Raw genomic sequence first — 9,357 nt, 5'->3', positions numbered from 1 at the left:
TAATTTGTATTAAGTTAATTTAACAGTTAAAATTTAAACGGATTTAAGAACTATCTTAAAAAAAAGTTTTTTAATTATCTAAGTTAAATTAAAAACTATCTGAAAATTTTCAGTTAAAACCAAATATCAACAAAGCTCAATGAAAAAGTCAAAAACCTTTTTTGTAGTAGTATTATAATCTGATTTAAGTTTTGTCTGCTTTCTAGTTTATTAATAAAAATTTGTTTCTGTGTCTGCATGAGTTCATTAATTCCGTTCTTTTGTTGATGCAATTTGTACCAGACTCAAGTATTAATAAAGTTTCTTTTAAGCACAACATGCATGTTATTGTTCCTGGATCAGACTTTTTTTCTTTTTGTAGTATTTTCCAACTTAATTTGTAGTTCTTGTTTTCACTTTTTAATTTGTGTGTTAATTTTGAAAGTTCGGTTGCTTGTTTTTACTGGACGTAGTTTTTGTCGTTTGGTTTTTAATTTGGCAAATACTTGTATATTAACTTTCTTGAACCAAATACTTTGGAAATATTATCTATTTTTAGCTTACAACAGTTGAATTAGATTTTTTTTACCTGAACTAATCTCATTTAAAATACTCTAACCAGTCAACATCTTTTGGTCTCATATGTATACATACAAATATTTTTTATACGTAAACAAAACCTCATTTTATAAAGGTAAAAACACTATGACCAGTAGCTAAAACTTTTTTTTTTATGTGTATAATATTTGAAATTAATAACTTTTGCGTTTGAGACATGATAGTTATAAAAAAGAGACAATTTTTATTAGGTATAAAAAAGTGCCAAAAATGGAACAATTTTTTTTGATGTTCTTATGTCCAAAGTCAATTACAGGGTAGCCACACACTCAGGGAATTTTAAAGTTATAGAAATTTTCAGGGAAACTCAGGGCAGTTTTGGTTTTTTCCAAAAACTTCAGGGAAACTTTTAGGTTTTTTTTAAAATCTCAAGGAATTTTTTTTCTAGATCTAGAATGTTTAAATCTCAATAAAAAGTTCTCAATTTATGTCATTTGGGTGTTTACAATAATGGAGACCTTTGAAGTTTCAGAGAGTAATCTTTGAGCATTTAGGAAATATCACGAAAACACACTGAAAACTTTTAGATGATTTGAAGAAGCGGATATAAAATACAAACCAACTTTTTTTTAAAACAACCCCTATTTAAAGTGTTTGTGACCTTTAAATTTTAGCCTTAAAGTTTTTGGCTGGAATTTTTTCTACATGTCGCAATTATCACAAAAACACATTTTGAAGAAAGTTTAATGAAGGCATTTTATGAGTTTTACCGAAACACGTTAACGAAAAGCGATAAAACTTACAAAAATGGAAAAATTTTTCCAGGAAACTTTCCTCAAATCCTTTTAAAATTCATAAAGTGTATTTTAGTGACAGTCGCTACATGTAGAATAAAAAAATCCAACAAAAAACTTTTAAGGTCTCATACAATTTACATAGGGGTTGTTTAAGAGGGAGTTTCGTCACTATATTCTCATTTTCAAATAATTTAAACTGTTTCACAGTGTTTTTGTGATTTTTCCTAAATGTGAAATAATTTCCAGCTGAAATTTCAAAAGTCGCTATTTTATAAACATCTTAACTTGTACATATAAGGTTACAAATTAGACTTTAATTAGAGGTCTAATAAAAACTTTTGTGTAGTTTGTGCAAACCATTTTAGGAGTAATATGAAAAAATTAAGAGTAATTTTCAACTACAAACTGGTTGCACTTAAACCAAGGAATAGCAAACTGAACCCCTTTAAGCATAAAACTCATAAATAATTTTCAGCTGTAACATACCTTTTAAAGACAATTAAAAATTAAGTTTTTATATTAAAATATTAAAACTAAGCTTTTAATTTGAAAGTGAGTAACTACTTTATCAATTTTCTGGTTGGAAGTATGTATTATATTGATTAGAGACTCTTATACAGGTGCGGCCCGCAACTTACGAAAAACCGACCACCAGTTAAAAACCATATGACTTCAGAGATACTTAAAGCCAAAGAGACAAAACCAATTTTAACAACAAAAAAACAATTCCATTAAACTTTTATAGTTATCTGCGATTTCTAAACAAATACACATGTATTTTTCTAATTTTAAAAGCTTCACAAACACGTTCCACAGAATCTTATTGATGTTATCGACTCACGGAGCGCAACAGACTTGTAAATCGAACGTAAGTGATAAGATCTTGGTATAAACTCGACTTTGAGCAGTTTCTTTAACGAAGTTTTTCTCATACGTTTTTAAAGTTTAAAATGTGAAGTATACCCACCTTTTTATACTTCACTGACAGTAGGATTAAGTCTAGAACTCTGACTTATTGTATTTAACTTAAGAAGTTTTTTTACAAAAAGTATCAAGTCATATTTTTCAAACGCAGTCTTTAGTTTATCTTTAAAGTTATTTTTCGTTGTTTTATTTAAGTAAGTTTAGCTATCAAAACATAAATGTGAGTCTAGAACTTGAAAAAAAAAGTTTAATCCATTTTAATTGCCAGCAAAATTTAGCGTATGTTTATGTTCAAAGTTATACAATTTCCTCTAAATTTGTCAGCAGTTAATAGGAAAACCATTCAACACAAAATCATAATGATGAAACCATTTTTTTTTTTGAAAAATAAGACTTAAATCTTTGTAATGATTGTTTATTAGTCGAAGTTTAAGTTTTGTATATGTTTACTTAAAAATCCTGTAGTTTTGGTTATCTGCATACCGTCAAAACATGAGAATTGATCTTGTTTAAGTTTTATTAATGAAAATAATTGTGTTTTTAAAAACATTTACTTGTAGTAAAATGTGTGCATTGTTTGTTCATAAAGTTTAAAAAGTAAAAAAAATACATTTAAATTTAAAATTATTTTTTAAACTAACTTGCAAAATTTCTTATTTATATAAATTTAATTCACGTAGAAGTAATCTTTTTAACTGAACGATGTTTTATACTTTAGTTGGCTCTTAATTCTACATATTTTTTGAAAAGTTTTGTAACCACCGCGTTTAAACATCTTTACGATTATTTTGATGTTGTTACAAACATCAAAAATGGAATTTGCTAACAAACAAAAATTTATATATATATTTAAATACAAAATTAAATTCTGGTTTTACTGTAACTTTTTTTTAGTTCTGTTTAAACTATACTGATTCATTTTAAAAATTAAATAAATGAGTGTACATATATGTTCAAAGCTGTAAAAAACTTGTTAGTTTTAAATAAATAAAAAGCTAATTTCTTTTTCAGGAAGCACATATGTCATAACCTTGAACTTTTAACTGTTTTTACAATTTTAGATTAATTTTGTAGAGTGTTGTGTTTATTAAGCTGTTTTCGAAAATAAAAACAAAAACTATCAACTAATTTGTTTTCTTTGGAAAGTTTTGGGTAAGTTTTAAAATAAAACCAAAAGTTTTCTTGATATATGTAACATTATTAATATAAATGAAAACTAACTTAAATTTTTACACAAACATTAACTTAAATAAAGTAGCATATGATGATAACATTAGGTTCACTTTAAGCACATTTGTTAAGATTGTAGTTAAGTTGTGAGTTTATTTAGTACATAATTCTAATTAATAAACCCAACAACTGTGTAAAAAAATCTATGTTTATGGTTATATACTATATATAAGAGTTTACTAGGTGGCTAAAATTAATCAAAATACTAAAATTGTAATGAAACTATTGAAGGTAAGAAAAAATGTTCAGATCTTTTAGGCAACTATTCGTTTTAGTTGAATTAAGTGCAACAAATAATTTCTAAACTTTTAAATTAAAAATGTTCAAAAAACAATAGTTTTTGATAGTATAAACTGATAAGTATCGATAACTTTTCAAGTACTTTTTATATTTTTAAATAAAATCAAAGTATGCAAAGAACAACTAACAGTTTTATTAAAATTATAAAGACAAAACTAAAAATTGCTATAAAACTTTTAGGATTTTCTTTAACTTTAAATGTACTTAAAATAATTTAATAAAAACTAAGTTGATTAAACATACCATAACAATACGCTAGGTGTCAATCGTAATCGCTTTGGTTTTGATCGATGTGATTTCATCGTGCAAGCAACGTCATAATCCTGAACAATGATAATGTCGTAACAAGTCACAACGTCGAAGCACCACAACTAGCCGTGGAACCCGAACAGAGCGTGGACATCGAAACTGCAAATTGGGACGACAAAGCCGACGCTGTGAAGTATTTTCCGAATGTCCCTGTGTACTCTGTCTGGAGGTTTTATGTTGTTTCCTTGTTTTTCGTATAAGCTTTCAGGGGCGGTTCGAAGCTTTTAATTAAGATAACTGCCGCTGTGTCTTTGAAGGTACTTAAAGATAAATATAATTAACCTTAAAGATAAAAATGTGTTTAAACAACCTATAATATGTACTTTATATATTAATAAAAACAACTTGTCACAATCGCACTGCGAACTGACTCTGCTGGTAATTTTTTGAAACCTTACAAAAACGAAACACAAACCAACAGGGACTTCCTCACAAACTACGAGTGCGCGGTCAGGAAGAGGGCTGGCAAGATCAGGTACGAGAACCTGGAATTCACCATGGACACGAGCAACAACGCGCTGGCGGAGTGGGGCAACGTGGAGTTGAGGTGCCGGAAGCTCAACGAGAATCTGGTCGTTGCCGTCTGCCGCAACTCAGGTCTTCTTCTGAAACTTTTACGATCTTCTTATATAATTTACTTCTGTACATTTACAAATTTTTAATGCCAGAAACTTTTATATTTTGGTAGTTTTAAAATAAAAAAGATACATTAAACAGTTGGTGTGTAGTCCGATGACCGAAAGGTATTTCATGCACCAGGTCGTTTGACCAAAATAATTGAGCTTTTATTCATCGTGTTCAATAAATCATGACACAGCATGCAACTTGGAGAAGCACGGCATCAGGAAGCCTGAAGGGTTGAAGCTGGTCACCAAGCCAGTGTTCGCCAACAGGCACGTCAGCGGAATGGAGAATTGGAAGACCGTAATGGTTCCAGTTGCTTGCGTGTGCAGGGTTGGGGACGTGTGAGAATTTTCAAGCGGGTCTACGACTATTTAAATTCGGACAGTTGAGTTATAGCTAAAATAAGTTTTAAAACACAACAGTTCTTAGTAAGTTTTGAATTTATCTTTTAATAAATATTTTCTTTAGTTGATTTTAAATTCCATAACTTTATTAAGTAGTTCTTACCACAGCTTTTTTATTTTTCAAATCTATTTTATATTTTAAGATATTGTCTGTTAAACATTTTCTTAAGGTTTTGAATTGTCCGAATTTTAGTTGCCATGTAACCTTTTCAAATATTTTTGATCTTCACAGTGTGTTGCATTTGTGTTTAGGTTGAAAATAAAATTTCTTTTTCTATTGCTTATTAATACTTGTTTGAAATAAATTCGATTGTTTGAAATAAATGGTGTATAAATTTGAAAAGATTACTGTTTATAGAATTGAAAATATTTTAAACCAGCTTAATTTAAGTTTATCTAAATTTATTCTTTATTAATAAGATTTTTCATGTAACCTAAAGTTTTATGAAGTGTTTTTTATGCTAATATAGTCGTATAGTGTTTAATCTGGTTAGTTTCTTAACCAATTAACAAAAAAAATGTCAAAATGGTTCAAAGAAATCTGACCTAACTAGATAAAAACTGTATAGTCAAACAACTGTTTTACGATTTATATGTTGAAGATTTTAAACACAATTGATTTTATTTTTAAGTTTTTACAAAAATCTCAAGTTCAAATAGTTTCAAAAAGTAATTCTACAAGTTCCATAATATTCGAAGCTTATTTCTAAAAGTAACAAATAATTTTATTTTCGCTTATCAATGAATTTATTTAAAATATTCACAGTGTATATGTTATAAATAGTCTTTAAAGTAGTAATGTTCTATTAAATTTTGAAATTAGTTTTTTGAATCCATTTAAGATCGTTCTTTTATTGCAGGATTTCCCAAAGTATTTTCTAAATTGTCTCCTTGACAGAAGTTAAAAAAATAATTGCCCCTCTTTACTAGTTATCGACCCTTTACTACTAAATTACCTATTCATATTTTTCCACCTTACTAGTTATTGTCCCTCGATAGCCAACGCTGACCCAACCACCTTGAGAAACTTTGTATTAAACACTAATTTTTTTCTTTAGTATTTTACTTGAGCAAAAAGATTTTTTTTTAATGTACTTTTATAGGTCAAATGTTAAACAGCTAGCTAAAATCAGTAAAATAGAAAGCTAAAAAGTAAAAATTCTATGATTGACCAAATATTCAAATTTGCCCACCCCCTTTTGGTTACAGAGATTTCTTTAACATTCTAGACTTTTTAATAGTTTTTTTAATGCGTTGTAAAAGTCTATGTGCAGTTTATGGAGAAGCTTTTTTTTCCGTAAAAAAAATTGTTCTAATAGTTTGTTTTTAGTTCGTACTGTAAAAATATGCTTTTTTACTTATTCAAATATAGAGTAAGATCAGTTTTAAGTATAGCTGTTAAAAAAAATTAAAATATAATTATATTACTTAAATTTTAAAGTTTTTAAACTTTTGTTGATATAATTAGTTCTTTAGTAGAATTTTTTAAAGAAATCGTTTCTAAGGTTAAAAATGTGTAAGACTTTCCACAAACTATAAGCTAGTGTTTTTGAGAAAATTTTCAAGCATATTGTTAGTCTAAAACAACTGTTTTCGAACTTATTTTTTAAAAGCATTATTATTCTTTGTTTTTCAAATGTAGCTTAAAAAGTTTATTTAAGTATACTATGAAACACATTAGAGTTGTTCTAAAAAATGTTATATTTTTGAATTTACTCAGCAATTCTATAAAACATAAATATTATTAAACTGACTCAACTATGTAATTTTGTTTTAAAGTTTGGGTTCTGACGTTATTAAATACGGATATAAAAAAAGATTGTAATTTTTATCATTTAATTACGAGGTATAAAAAAGTATTTAGCACTCAGTGTAAATAAACAAGATGATATTGTTACAATTCATCATAAACTTGTTATTTTCTTGTACATGAATTAGTTGAAAAATATATATCAGTATAATTTTACCTCAATTAAGTTATGATTTATGAGTCGAAAAGACTATTTTTTGTTTTTACACCTCATAACAGTATTCTATCGTGTTTTCTATAAGCAGAAAATCTTAAGTAAATTATGAAAATAATGTCTACTAAATAATGCCACTATTTAGTTTTTCTAATGATCTGAAACCGATAATGAAATTAAAATTTAACTAAGTAGAAGCTTAATAGTGAAGACTTTAATCTACCCTAACATATTTTGACCAAGCATTTTTAAAAGCCAGTTTAGTATTATAAAAATAGACTTTGTAAACTTGCATTTAAAATTCTTTATCGAATTACACTTTTACGTCAATTTCCCAGGTATACATTAAGCACTAGCTTTTTTTAAGAAACAGTTAAAATAGTTATATGTATGTTCTAAAACTTTACAAATTAAGTATAACTACATTGCCAAGTTTATATCTTTCATAAAATATATAAAGTTTGGCCAATTAGATTTTTTTGTAGTAGAATCAATAAAACTGTTGTAATAGTTAACAAAAACTTTAAATTTGTACTAAATTATTTTTTTAAGTAGGATGTTTTAAAGCTAACGCTCAGAAAGTTTTAAAATTTGTGGGATTTTCTAGCAACGTTATGCTAGTACGTTTAAAATGTTTTAATTCTATTTTTTACCTTAAAAATGGTCCAATATAAAAATTTATGACTTTATCTATACATTGTTTATTGAACTATAAAATAAGCGCTCAAAAAGTTTAGTCTAAGGACCTGGTGTACAAAGGTAAGGTACCCTTTGGTTATCGAGTCGTACACCACATGCTTATAAAGTTTCTTACGAGCTATTACACGTAGTTTTTTTATCACTTAAATCTTTACTAATAAAACAATCAGTTAAACAAAACGAAAGAAAATAAAGCTGAACGAAAATTAACTGAATTTTGTGTTTAATAGTACTATGAATTTTGTTTAGTAACATAAGAACAAAAAGCATATATAACTTTAAATTAACTTTAAAAAGGAGATAAGCAACACTAAAAGCAAACGTGTGGATGTTTGAATTATAGGTTACAACATCTTTAAATAAAATAAAATGTAATACACTAAAAGATTTTTACAAAATTTTTTCTTTAAGTATTTTGTGCTGAAAAGGTAACTTTTACTTTATTTAATAATTTAAATTGAAAAATAAAAATACTTTAAATTTAAATAGGTAAATAAACTATTGTAAAAATTTTTAAGAATTTTAAAGAAGTGATTTTTTCAATAACTGAATTTTTATAAATGAAAGCATGAAGATAAGTACTGTAAAACTTTTGCTTTTATGATAAAAAAAGAACAATAATAATTTTAACTTTAATGATATTTATAACAACAAACTTTTTTTCATTTAAAAGTTTTTTCTTTTTTTTCTTTGAATACTTGTTTAAGTCTTAACTGTAATAAAAAGAAAACAACATTTGCAACTATAAAAAAGAAGAATTTTTTCTTTGAACTTCCCAAAAAATAAAGATATTTTTAACTTAAGTTTGCTTGAAACAGTTATCTTTTAGTTTCGCCCCCCTTCGCAGCTAATAGTTCCTAAAGTTCTGAAATGGCCCCTACGAGTGTTTCAGAAGTTTAGGAACAATAAGCTGCGAAGGGGGGCGAAACTAAAAGATAACTGTTTCAAGCAAACTTAAGTTTAAAATGATTCAGTGTCAATAATCTGTTTATATCACCTAATTACTGAGTTGATTTAAAAACATAAACATTGATAACAAAATTAACAAGTTTTATGGTATTAGTTTTAAAACCACACATTTTAAATTGTCTTTCAAACTTTGAAAAAAGTATATGTTGGTCGCAAAACTTTTAAAAACTAAGTAAGAAAACAGTGTTTCACAATAAGTATACGCTTGAACATCTTCTCAAAAACATGACACTAGCCTATATTTGCAGAAAAAATCATTTACATTTTACAACTCTTAAATATCCTAATTCAGAATTTCTTTTAAATCAATTTAAAAACTTAAATATTTATTACAAGAACTATATAAACTCTTTTTGACAATATGTTTTGAGGTAAAACTAACAAACTAAATATTCAGAAAAATACTTTGAACGTAAAATATGTTTTAATAGGAAAAAAAGGCTTACAGTACACACTGTACAGTAAATTTTTTATTGAACAAAAAAAAAAAAAGCGCTCAAAATGCTTAATCCTAGAACCTAGTGCACGAAAATACCTTTCGGATATCGAGTTGCACACCACTTGCATACCTTCGAACGTCTTGTACGAGAATTAAACAAA

This window comes from Thalia democratica, chromosome 4 (genome assembly GCF_965202585.1).
Source record: "Thalia democratica chromosome 4, ktThaDemo2.hap1.1, whole genome shotgun sequence".
Taxonomy (NCBI): Eukaryota; Metazoa; Chordata; class Thaliacea; order Salpida; family Salpidae; genus Thalia; species Thalia democratica.
This window is presented reverse-complemented; position numbering follows the sequence as displayed.